The following is a 13948-nucleotide window of genomic DNA, read 5'->3' as shown; positions in this document are numbered from 1 at the left end:
TTCTCCAGGGGCAGTACTATCCCACTTTTGTATAAGGAGGACACTTCTTTGGCACAAAACTTTGCAAGGCTCTTCTTCTACATGGAGAGATCAGGGAGTTTCCTGCCCCCGCCCAAAAAGAAACAAATGGTTTGCCAGGAATACAGCTGGGGTTTTTTCTCACACTTTGCAGCACTGAGTCATTCTGCTGCTCTGCTGGGTTCTGGTGGGGAGAAAAGAAGAGAAATTCTGCTCCCAGTGTTCGTACCATTTCACCACCTAAGGTAAAATGCAAAGGTGTTGCTCTGCCAATGGCCTCCCCACCAGAGGTGGAGTGGGCCACTCCCACTTGTCTCACTTACCAAGGTCACAGGGTTGCGGGTTCTGGTGCAGTCTGCCTCACTGGGCTGGCCCTGGTTCCCATGCAAGGATGGATGCTGTGTGGTGCCAGTGTGCTGTTGCACCTGTTTCAATGGCCAACCAGGTGCAACAGCCACACTTGCCACTCTGCTCCCCAGAGACTGGAGGTGACCCATAGCCTTTTACCTTGTAGCCACTGCTGACCTTGTCCTCCAATGGAGCATAAGGAGTGTTGGAATCCTAGAAGCCAAAATCCAAGTTTGGGGCAAGTACTATTTGGTGACAGAACCCCAGCAAAGTTTTAACATTGCAAAACATGCAGCAAAAAAAGCATAGAAATATAGGCTTTAAAGCCTTTGGAATGTGCCTTTCCGGTGAACTGTCAAGTATCCCACTTTCCTAACAAAACAGGCCACATGTCTGGTAAGTTATAAAATGGTTTACTTAAAAGAAACTACAAATGTCAGATTCATGTGCTTTTTCCATACAGCAGTCAGAAAAAAGTTGCATAGGCAGTAAAATATGCCTGGTCACAAAATGGTAAGGTCCTAAACTATTCATATAGGCAAAATGCTAGTTTTAGATTCCTTTGCTGTCTGAAACAAAAGAGGCTGGTTAAAGCCATGTGGCTGGAGGGAGCAGCTCAGAACTCACACACTGAGTTCACATGTAGACTGAATACAGCAAAAGACATGATGGCCAATTTCTTCCCAAGGTGAGGGGAAATGGCATAGGCTAAGCCTGGCAGTACAGCTTACTCTATAGTACTAACCCCTTCATGCTTTAATTAGGCTCAAGCATGCTGTTTATATGAGACAGGTTACCCCACAAGGAAGACAGAGTTCTGACAGAGAAACATTTTTAGTGGTGGTGGTGCTCCTCAAGCACTACTAATCCTTGGGACAGCCCAGCCCTTCCCCTGTTGCAGGAGTGAGGCAAGCCACTGCCTAGCTGTGCACAGAAAGAGACACCTCAAAGCTGGTGAGTCTCACCACTGCATGCATGGCAGAAGTGTCCATGGGTGGGTGGCGGGGAGATTCTCTCAGTGATAAGAGAGACTCTTGGAGGTGGAGCAGGAGAAAGCAACACAGCTGCCCTAGCTAGGCTTTCTGTCCCAGGACTTTACATGCGTTCATTTTCTGTGTTTTCTTATGTAAACTGTAGACATTTGGTCTGGCGGTCTGTACCTTGGGCATTGCCTCTGGAATTACTGGGTCATCTGCTTGGCAGTTAAAGGTCTTAAGGATGCCAGCCTAGAATAAAATAAATAAAGGACTGTATGAGAGGAGTATTGCCAGGCAGGCAATAGAGGCAAATGGGGTTGGATCCCAGGGACATGTAGAAGAGAGACTGCCACTGACTCTCCAAGATTTAGATGGTATTCTAATAGTAGGCAGAATGCAAAGAGCAGTGACTCACAGTGGGTCAAAATTGGCATGTGTGCATAGCAAGGATTACCCAGACCAGAAGATAAAAGGAATTCCTAGCCCCAAAGAATGTAATTTATCCCACTGGGGAGACATGGTGTGTGTGTGTGTGTTTGTGTGTTTCGATTATTCAAGAGAACACACAGACTCTTTGTTCAGTGACATGGCCACCCTATACCATGGGTTTAAACCTTCTCTCCAGTGGCCTCCCGAGGGATCATTTGTACAAACAGTACAGACCTATACCCTATTCTCCTCTATGGAGCTGGTTAACTGGGCAGTCAGCATGCCTAGATCAACATGCAACAGAACAGATATCCAAGTCCTATTAAGAACCCTTTTCAGTGAGTAGTGAGAGTTGCTTGTGCACGTGAAGGCAGTAATGAGCAAAATAGACCTGGCTGATAATACTCAAAGACCTACTTATGTCACTCAGATCTTAGGAACTGTGGCTTACGTACATCAGTAGTGGGACTCAAATTCCCCCATGAGCCAGTGGGGAATAAAAATGTCAAAAAAATAATTGAGCGCAGGAATAAGAAGAATGGGGAAGTAGCTATGAATTGGACTAAAGTACAGGGAGTAAGTAGTACAGGATCCAGGAAAGCATCCATTGGAATACCATTATAGACTTTTGAATGCATTAAGAATATGGAGAGGAATAGACACCGAATATGCAGATCATTTGCCTCTCCTAAGAGGTTTCTTTAAGGATCAAAGCACTCCTGATGTAAAGAGAGTATTGGCAGCAAAGCCAGGCTACCCAGGGAAGCCCAGGGAAGAAATTTTACCATTGGCTGCCCACGTTTTTTAACTCCCAAGAAGAGAGAGACAGCAAGAAGAATGAGGAGGACACAAAGGTGTTAGCCCTATCCCTGTGATTCTGCTGCACAAGTAATAAAGCAGCACCAGTGATAATTATGGCTTTCCCCCAAGCAAAGCCAAACAAATAGACCTGAAAAGGGGTCTCTCTCCCTGCATATGCACACATGTACACACTTTCTTTGCAGTGGCTGGGCATCGAGTCTCCTTTTCAAGGGGCCTAATCTCTCTTGATTCATTCTTATCTCTTTCCCCAAATCTAGTTTTATCGATTCCATCTAATCTCTCCTTTTTTAAAAAAAATCTAATCTGATCTGATCTCATTAATCTAAAACCACCTAATCTGTGCAGCTGGTTCAACTGCTTGTTCATAACATGCAACTGCAAAAGAGCATTAGACAGCATTAGAGAGGAAGCATGTTTGGGAAGGCAGGGAATTGTCAAGGAAATACCAGCCCAAAATATTGTGCAAGGCTCCACTTTGCATTTTAAGGGACCTTGCTCAGCAGCAGAGACACTGTTTATCACTCTATAAAACAATAATTATTCTTAAATATTGCAAGTCATTCCTGCTACTTCTGAGCTGGACCCAGACATCTTGAGGGATAGGGAAAAGACATTTGGCTATTTTATTCTACTTATATTTAATTAATTAAATGCTAGCTCATTATTTGTTTGTTTGTTTGTTTTATTTGTTTGTGTTCTAGCTGATGCAGTTGCTGAAATTATATGGTTATTTGGCTGTTTTAGGTGGGGCAAAAATTGGGGGAAGGAGATGGCTTCCCACTCCCACAGCCAGGCAGTCTTCCTTACTCCCAATGAGACCTTTTCCTTCCCCTCCCTGGGTTGCATTTAAATTTCTTTTAGTGTTTTATTAGGATAGTTTGTGCTCCTAAGCAGTGATGTAGAACTGAATTCACCATCTCTTTTTTAAAAACAAATTAAGATTTCAGATTTTATTAGTTCTAAGCCACATTTGGAAAGCAATAACCTTCCATGCAGTTTGCTGACTCTATTGGCTTGTTGACTGCATTGTATTGTTTAACCCTCCTAAACCAGCCAATATACAAGACACTTGTATATTGTTTGTCCAGGTTTGGCTCAGCCTCCAATGGGTTGATTCCCAAACACCCAATACATGCATTGATGCTGATAAGACGGCTCCCACGTTGTCACTTACTGGGCAGGCAATATATTTCAACAAACTTACCTATTAGGAAATTGTTCATGATGAACTTCTGGGGAGGAAGATGCCGGACTAGATATCACCTGTTGACAGTTCATCAACAGAGATAATTATGTGGTGATTAATGACACTCAATTCATAAATCTTGTTTATCAGATTCACTCTGGTAATACAAAGGGAACATGGGATCAACCTCTGATGCTTTGAAAAAGCAGCTTTTCATGCTGGGAGACTGAGAAGCTTCAGGGAACCTGATGGGGGTGAGTGACTTAGAGTGATGGAATCTTGCTCTTCCCCAAATACATAATAGCCCTTATGGTCCACTCTTAGGGCATAAGGTCAGCAAAGCCTCCCTTTCTTAATTACTTTTGAGATTGTTCTAAATCATAACTGAGATGATCTGTCTGCCGGATGAAATTTACATCTGGAGGTGAGCTAACTGCTGATTTAAGAAGAGACAATCATTAAAAGACCATAAGCAAAACAAAAAGCATGTTTTAATTGTTTGTGACCAAGAAAGTTTATAAACAGCTAAGAGGTTTCATTTTAAACTTTCATTTCCTCAATGAAAGTGGTGTCTTCAAAGTGAAATTAATTTCTCTTCATCACTATGGGAAAAGAATGCGGTTTGATAAGGACCACTGTGAAGACCTTAAGCTGGAGATGGGAGACTGAAGCTCTTAAGGTAAATATTGCTCAAAGGATTCTGGGGCCATGCACATGGTCAGGAGCCACACAAATGAGGTCAAATTGGACAACTAGTAGCCTCACCTCAGCTTGTTCTGGAGGAGACTGCTAAGCAAATAAGCCACCTTTTAAGTGTGTTGTAAATATTGTGAAGACCCAAAAGTGGAGCTTGAGCTGTTAATAAAACAAAGAACATTCAGTATGGTGAAAATATTATTAGACATCTCGTTGATTGTTGGCATATTACAGCAATTATTGGATGAACAACTAAAAGAGATTAGAGCTGAGATGAATAAAATGGTGAATGAAAATGGACCAGACAAACAAGACACAGAACTTTTGGAGAACAATATTAATAACAGATTGTAAGAACAAGAGAGTAAAATGGTAAAGCTGGAGGGAGTAGATGATGAGATGGAGGTTGGTGAGTGGGTGGCAGCTGCCCATACTTCTCCTGGATGGATGGTGGCCCCCACGGGAAGAGGCAGGAGAAGGAGGGGCCCATCAGCATCTCACAACTCTCTCTGGAACAACATGCTGAGATATGAATCGGCAGCAATGCTCAGTCATCACAGCTATCCAAAATCCAGCACATGAACATCACTGGTGCTTTGGGGTAGGGGGTGGAATAAAATTATGTTACACATTTTGTATACTTCTATTTTCATCATATTTTTCAAACAAAAATGAAGATTATAAAACAATAGCAATACAGCTCCCCTCCTTGGAGAGAGAGAGAGAGAGAGAGAGAGAGAGAGAGGCAGAGGCTGGTATAGCAAGATATGAACATAGGAAGAGCTTGCTGGTTCAGGCCAGGGGCCCATCTAATCAGCATCTCCTTCTCACACTGGCCAACCAGATGCCCATTATGGGAAACCAGCATTACATCCAGTAGCTGGTATTCAGCTACTTCTGACTGTGGAGCCAGAGCACAGCCACTGTTCCTTCACCCTTTCCCTAAGGGGGGTGGGCAGCTTGTGCCTTGATAGTTGGACAACTTGATTCAGAGTCATACACGTGTGGCAAATTTGTGAAAGGCTCTCTAATTTGATCTTTGCTTCCAAGAATCCTTTAAGATGCCATCTCCTTTGCTACAGAAAGGAGCGTTATGTAGGCTGGAGAGAAAGATATGAAGGAAACACAATTCTTCTGCCCTCTGGGGAGAAGCTGCCACAGCTGATCTGAATATTGGACTGAGCTCCTGAATATCAATCCACATATCAGGCATTGTGCACAGCTCCAGAGAGTGGCTTTGCTTTTGTTCAAAAATCAGGGTGGATTATTTGCATCTGGGGAAGCCTGTCAATGAACATTCCTTGACATGGGGTGGGGGCGGCGGCTTTGATATGCCCCTAAAGTGGTGAGAAAGAACCATAAAGCTAAGACTGAGGCTCCAGCTTGGTATCAAAGAGGCTGAGCCAGTGCCATTTCTCTGATGCTTGCTTTGCGGGGAGGGGTGGGAAAGCAATATATCGCCTATTATTATTATTATTATTATTATTATTATTATTACTAAACCCTCTCATTGTAATAATCCCTCTGATGCATTCAAGAGAAGTTGGCAGTGGCTCATGCATTTGTTCAGAAATGCATGGAAGAATGCATAAGTACCTTCTAAGTAGGTCCAATCAGAAAGGGAACCAGCCAAAGGAGGGAGGGAGGAAAAGGATCTAATTTGCTGCTACAGCAATGCAAGAGAGAGGGGCCCACATTTCTTGGCAGATGGGCAGAGAGATTGAATAAGTCAACTCTTCCTTGAAATCTCCATGCATATCCTGCCATGCATACACACCTCGATCCAGAGAGTGGAAGAACCCCTACCTATTTGCAAAAGCCTACAGAAGGGACGCGGGTGGCGCGGTGGGTTAAAGCCTCAGCGCCTAGGACTTGCCGATCGTCAGGTCAGCGGTTCGAATCCCCGTGGCGGGGTGCGCTCCCGTTGTTCGGTTCCAGCGCCTGCCAACCTAGCAGTTCGAAAGCACTCTCGGGTGCAAGTAGATAAATAGGGACCGCTTACTAGCGGGAAGGTAAACGGCGTTTCCGTGTGCGGCTCTGGCTCTCCAGAGCAGTGATGTCACGCTGACCACGTGACCCGGAAGTGTCTTCGGACAGCGCTGGCCCTCGGCCTCTTTGAGTGAGATGGGCGCACAACCCCAGAGTCTGTCAAGACTGGCCCGTACGGGCAGGGGTACCTTTACAGAAGGGTCTGACAATTTTGGAGAAATGGAGAGAGGAAAGAGTATGCTCATCCTTAAGCACATGTGTGCTCATTCCTTGTGAGCGCTGAATGAAGGTCCCCATTGGAGCTAGGAGAACCCCTGGCTACAAATTTTAGGGTCCTTATATCCTTTTGGACAAGGCTCATCAATAGAGGTGGGGGTGGCCTTGACATGAGCAGCTAGTTTTATTATGAATTTGAATTTATCCCAGTATTTCCTTCTGGCTTCTCACCTCACTTGCACATTAAGTGTTTGAATGAAAATCATTCTAGTGGGCTGTGAACTGAACAGGTTATATTTTGTCTGCTCTCTGCCTTATCATTATCTTAATGACCCCCATTCAGGAGTTAAGTAGACTGTACTTGGCAACTAGATTTATGTGTGTTGACTTTTATGCAAGGTGTGAGAAACGTAGGATGTTTCCCTGAATGCCTTCAGGACATGTTTTGAGATGGGGCTGGTATCAGGCTTGTACTAAGGTCACGCAAGGTTTGTGATGGAAACTCCCATGTCATATTTACGGTAAGTTATGTCAATCTTTATACTTACCGGTATGCTATGATTCACAGGACTGGGTGGGCCCCCATCTGTCTGATCCAGTTACAGAACTCTTCTGGTATTCTCAAGGCCATACAATGACCTCTGCTCTTCCCTCCAAGGTTGGTCTTCCAGTTGTATCTCTCATGATCTTATTTGTGGGGGCCCAAATAAGCCCCGCCCCACATAATTGATCACATGACACAGTGCACACACCATTTGAATGGGAATGCCCATCAACTTTGGGTGGCCTGGCCCCCTCAAATATATTATTGTGAGGGCCAAAGCCCCCATGGGCCCTAGGAGTTGGCTCCTATGCTGATAACACGCAGCTTCTTTGGCCTCAGAATTGAGAATCACAATAACTACATGACATGGAATCTGGAATCCTGACTTGGATTTCCCCAAATAATCTCTCTCTCTCCCCCCCCCCCCCAGTTTGAATACCCACCCCACTGTGTGAAACACCCAGAGCCCATCTTTGTATCACTGGAATACAATTTCAGTTCCTTCTGACATGAAAAATATCAAAGGATTAAAAGAGAGGAGGGGGAGTGAGAGAGAGCTTAGCCTTCTGAAGAAGAGGCTGAGTCCTCTCCAAAAACCATTCCTCTAACAGCCAGCCCTGAAGCCTAATATGGATATATTCATGCTCTTCAGCAATTCATGAGCTGCCTGGGTGTGGATTCTACAACCCCATGAAAGGAATTAGATAAATTCATGAAGGAGAGTATTGTCAAAGGCTACGCTCTGCCTCCATGCAGTGGTGGAGGAACCCTCTCTGGCACCTGGGGTGGGAGGGTGAGGGGCGGGGCAAACTGCCTGGTAGTGCATGCACGACGTCCATACGAACTGAGCACGTGCGGCATCCCGTACGGAGTGCGCATGTGCGGCAGCCCATACGAAGTGCACACATGCGGTAGCCCATACGGAGTGGGCACGCGTGGCAGCCCATATGGTCGCCCATATGGATGGCACATGAGAGGCGCAGCCCGTATGGACGGCGTGCAAGCGGTGCCCATACTGAGTGCATGCGCCCTCGGCCACTCTATAGCTGGGGGGAGACAGGGGTTATCTTGTCACACACACCCCAGAGTGGCAGCCGGGGCGGCCCGCCCCCTCCGCCCCCCACTTTATATGCCCCTACCTCCATGATGATGTTTCTGAATACCAGTTGCTTGAAGCCACAGGAGGGGAGAGTTGCTCTTGTGCTCAAATCCTACTTGCAGGTTTAACACAAGAAGCATCTGGCTGGCAGCTGTGACAACAGAATGCCGGAATAGGTGGACCATTGGACTGGTCCAGCAGGCTCTTCTTCTCTTCCTATTTTGACTCAACATGCACTGATTTGGATGGAGCGTGTCTTGCTTGCCTGAGCAACAGCCCTGGCTATGGTTATTAATCTGCATTCCAGGAGCTCCCACCAGTCTCAGCAGGGCTCAGGGCCCTCTAATAGAAAATGCCCCCCTTCCTGTAGCCCAGCTGCCCTCAGTATCAGGTTACATATAGATCTGAGTGGCTGCAGCAGAGAAGTCAATGTGGCTGTTTGTGTGTGCTTGGAGGGAGTTTTTGATAGGGAGGCAGAGGAAGTGGAGGGGGATAGCACGGGGGAATCCAGCATAGACATCAATAAGTCATGCTGAATTTTAGATGTATCCCTCTCATGTGCTCTATCTAAACTCATTTATTTTAAAAAGACCAGGCTCTGCAGCTCTAGCCTGTGCCTATTAATTCCTAATCGCCTTCTTCATGCCACGGGATTTGTGACGGTCTGAATTATTTAATGTAACAGGGATGAACATGGTTGAGAACAGCGGAGAGGAGGCCATTCTGACCCTGATAGCAGTTGTGGAATGGGATGCCCAATGAAACCCAAAGGAGGGGGGAACATCGAGAGGCTATGGCAAGGCTGGGGGAAGCAAGATGGGAGTGACTGGTTCCCCTGTTGGCCTATGGGGAGCCCTGCAGGAAGCAGAAATTATTTCCTTACGCATAAACACACACGGTTGTAGTGTGCTTTTGGGCTCAGATCCTGCTTGTGGACTTCCCAATAGACACACCTGATTGGTCACTGTGAGATCACGTTACCAGATTTTTTTTTAAAATGAATCTGAGGACACACTTTATTTTATTTTATTTTATTTGAAGCTGAGTAGCAACAGAGAGTCAGTAGTGGGGATGGTGAGGGAAAAGACCCTGAGACCAAGCACATGTGCATATTGTACAAAGGTGCAAAGCACTTCTTTTGCACCCTGTGAAACATAAATGTGCAGAGTTTTTTCAAAAACTGGGCAACGGTGCACCGCCCACCAAGTGACTCCCAAGCCTTCCCCGATCTCCTCCCCCTTCCCCCTTTGTTTTGACAGATCAGGGGAGGCTTGGGAGTCACGGGTGGGCATCCGTTGCCCAGGAGGGGCCAGCCTGGTAGTGCAGTTGGCTCTGGCTGGCTTCAGGAGCTGCTCGCTGCTCGCTGCCGTGGCACCTGCCATTTTTCCTGCGCCACAGCAGCAAGCAGCTCCTGAAGCCAGCCAGAGCCAACTGCGCTACCAGGCTGGCTCTGGGCTGCTGAGGCTGCCACTGCCATGTTTCCCGGGGACAGATTTGCAATTCTGGGGACATTCTGGGGATGGAATTTGTCCGGGGACAGATTTGCAAATCCGGGGACTGACCCTGGGAGCCAGGGAGATCTGGTGACCCTAGCTTAGACAAGATGGGTCACTGGTCTGATTTAGCAGGGCTATTATTGTGGTCTGGTGCTCTGGCAAGAGAAAACACAGTGGCTATGCTCTGGAAACCTTTTTGAACATTAACTCATGGAATGAAGTGTTGGGCTCAAAATAGCACATGTAGCTGTAAACAGGTTTATAGAAATTCATGAAAGATAGCTCTATTGCTGCCTGCTATGGATAATAAACAGGACTAAACCCTCCATATTTAGTGGCAGTATACCATGGGTTTCTCAATGCTGGGGACAAGCAATTGGTGATCAAAGCTTCCCTGGGGTTTCTGGTTCGACATCTCCAGATGCCAATTGCTTAGCTGGGTAGACACACTCTCTCTCTGTCTCTCTCTACTGATTCTTTCTCTGTGCTTATATGCAAGTGAACACCTAGCAACACACTTAAATGGCGGCTTATTTGCTTAGCGGTCTCCTCCAGAACAGGCTGAGGTGAGGCTACTAGTTATCCAATTTGACTGCATTTGTGTGGCTCCTGACCATGCGAATGGCCCCAGAATCCTTTGAGCTCATGAGAGCTGTTAATTAATCGCACCAAATTGGGCAAATAAGCAAGAGAGATTGACATATTTCAAAGCAATGGTCATGCATGTTAATTTAAACATATTATGACCTGGGAAGTTTGGAAGGATGCTTTTTCCAAATGCATGAAAACTATTTTGTGGAGCAATTGGTGCTCTCATTCCCACTTGCAGCCCCAACTCTCCATGCTGGAAGGGAATGGAGCTTATTGTCTGTATGGCAGGGAAGGGGTGGGTGGGAGGAGAATTCAAGGAAAACATCCCCTCTGTGCCATGCGTTGGTGGTGCTTTGTATCATTCCAAAGCAGTGCACATCTCAGAGCTGGCATCACAGGTTCTGCCTGACGTGCAAGTAGGAAGGGCAGCAGCAGCTTCAGGTGCCTTTGCCAAATTCTGCATTCAGGGACTCAGAATTCAGATGCCAAGTGATTCCTGATTCCATGAGAGAAGAGCAGCCCAGGCAGCTCCTCAGTAGTGCATGGAGCATGCATTTATCCAAATGCTCCTCAGGCTCAGTGGCTGGATAAACGTCACCATCCCTCCCACTCACTCATGATGAGATTTGCTCCCATTTTGACTGCTTTAAAAAAATAAAAATCAGATGTGTGTTTCTTTAATGCACTGCTTAAGGCCTTGCCAAAGGGATTAATTATAGCCTTGGAAAAAGCAGGAGTGGAAGCTGCAGCCCCTCATTAATCCCAAGACAGCATCCTGAAGAGAGGGTTCACTATTGGCAGGATATTATGCCAGTCACTGATGTGACTTGGTTTGTTATAGTGGTCAATGGGTCTCTGGGAAATACAGACTGTAGTACAGCCTCTTTTCAGAGGAAGGGGAGGAGAGAGGATGACTGCCAGATGTGCTTGAGTCACCCTGTGCTAGAGGCCTCAGGTTAAGCCATGACTGGTGTGTGTGTGATGAAGCTGGTAAAAGGCTCTCCAGCCACAGGGGATACTGGGGCCATTAGTGACAAAAATGTTTACAAGAGAACCCTCAAACTTTGCACGTGCTCCTCCGGAGGAGAGCAACCCCACCCAAAACAGGTTACTTGCTTATATCCCAAACAAGGGAACCACCCACCCAAGGAGCCTCCATCTTCCCAGGAATAAAGCACATTTCATTGGCCTTCCTCCAGTCCACCACTGCATCCAGACACTGATCCAAAACTTTCACAGCCTCTCCTGATTTGGATATTATGAAGAAGTAGAGCCAAGTGTCAGCAGCATACTGGCAACACCTTGCACCAAAACTCCTGCTGTCCACTATATAAATGGCTTCATATACATATTAAATAAGCACTAAGGAGAGAATAATGTCCTGTGGAACCCCATAGCATGTGCCAGATGGCCGAGGAACAACCATATGGCATAAGGACACCACAGTCTCTGCTGTGCCTCATTTCCAAATGGAAACACAAAGCCTGATGGAGTGTCTGGAACCTGTGGAATATTGCAGTGCTCAGAGATTGGGGTGGGGTGTAACAATATGATCCCTAGTCTATCTCTTTGGCCTAACAGCAGATGCAGGCCCTCCAACCCCTCTCCAAGTCAGAACTTAAGAAGAGCCTACTGGATCACACCAATGGCCCATTTAGCCCACCATCCTGTTCTTACAGTGACTAGCCAGATGCCTCCATAGGAAATCCACAAGTAGGACTTGATCACAAGAGCAGCACTCTCCCCCCCCCCCAAGGTTTCCAGCAGCTGGCATTTGGAAGCATTATTTACTGCTGCTGACTGTAGAGGCAGAACATTATCATTATGGCCAGTAGCCACTGATAGCCTCCTCCACCATGAATTTGTCCAATTCTTTTTTAAAGTCATCCAAGTTAGTTGCCAACACTACCTCCTGCAGGAGTGAGTTTCACAGTTTGATTCTGCACTGCATGAAGAAGGACTTTCTTTTATCTGTCCTGAATCTTCAAATACTCAAGTTCATTGGATGTCCTTGAGTTCTAGTGTTATGAGAGAGGGAGAAGAACTTTTCCCTCTCCACTTTTTCCAGGCCATACATGGAGGGGTTCACTGATGGTGGGATGGGAACTCCTATAGATTACAGCAGCACTTCTTTCTTGCAAACAGTTTTTAAAAAAACAAAAACACACACCCTCTAATATAGAGGCTTTTAACCTTTTTGAGTCCATGGCTCCCTTGACCAACTACATTATTTCTGCGGCACCCCTGTGGGGCTCAGGAGCCCTGTTATGTCACCCATTGTCTGTTGCACTGGCAGCCTCTCACCCTTTTCCCAACACCCTCCCTTGTGGAGTATTCCCTCAGCCTCCTCTCCTCTCCCCTCTACTTGGGAGTCCTCTGGGCAGCTGCTGCCATTGCCCTGGTCTCTGAACTGCCCCCTCCCCGCCCCAGTGAGAGGTGCGTCCCGGAGGCCAGTGGCGGAAGAAGGGTGCAGAGGGTTCGGGCTACCCCAGGTGTCATCACTGAGGGGTGTGACAAAATGACAAAAATATGAGTTTTATAAAATAATAATAATAAAATTAGGCTGCTGAAACTTTTTAGTTCAGTCAACAAATGTAACGAAATGCGGCTGGCACTGGGCACTACACAATGGGGGCTGGCACTTACTGCAGAGCCTGCAATGTGTCCGAGCCACACATCTCTCCTGGGAGTGACGTGGTGGCTTGGGCTCCTGCAGGCTCTGCACTGCCTGAAATGGCAGCGGGGGGCTTGCGTCTGCCCACTGCCTCTCCCTCAGCCACCCTACAGCTGAGGGGGAGGTGGCGGAGAGGCTCCACGCAGCACACCCCACCCCCATGGGCGGCTCGCCCTACCCCTGGCTGCAGGATGCATGTGCCGCACTGGGCACCGAAGCAGCTAGCTATGCCACTGCCAGAGGTACCATTCGCCTTCAGAGTTTGTAGCCAGGGCTACTGCAACAAACAGCTGTGCAAGCCTTTTGGAAGCAGAGACTTGAGAGTGGAACAGAGGAGGGAGGGAATGAAGGAAAGAAAGCGGAACAGAGGCCAGTGTTTCCTGTGGCACCCCAACTATCATTCAAGGCACCCCATGGTGCCACGGCACACTGGCTGAAAACCACTGCTCTATCCAAGAGCGAGCAGCATCTTTTCCTGCTTCTCACTCTTCTGAATTATGTTATCTACATGACTCCACTACTAATGCTCAAAGAAAGTCCTGCCCATTTCCAGAGGGATGAAGGATCCAGAACACTTATATGTCACCTGCTGGAATTCTATTTTCTATGGTTTGGATGCTCAACATTCACCATCCATGCCACATGGGAAATGTGGATGTCTGAATTTATATTGGTGTGTCACTATTCCTTTCTCTCGTTGTTTATTGTTTGTTTGCTTTGTATTTTATGTAATACCCTGCTACTGCACAGGTTGTTAATAATGGCAATAAAGTTGTTGTTTTTTAAACCCTTCAGACACCCCCTTTTGTTGCACTGATTTGCACTATCAGGGTGGTTTCACCCGATCCCATGTTCAATATTGT

Source organism: Podarcis tiliguerta (assembly GCF_965153285.1).
Source record: "Podarcis tiliguerta genome assembly, chromosome: Z".
Lineage (NCBI taxonomy): Eukaryota > Metazoa > Chordata > Lepidosauria > Squamata > Lacertidae > Podarcis > Podarcis tiliguerta.
The sequence above is the reverse complement of the archived record's forward strand: the minus strand, read 5'-3'. Positions refer to the sequence as shown.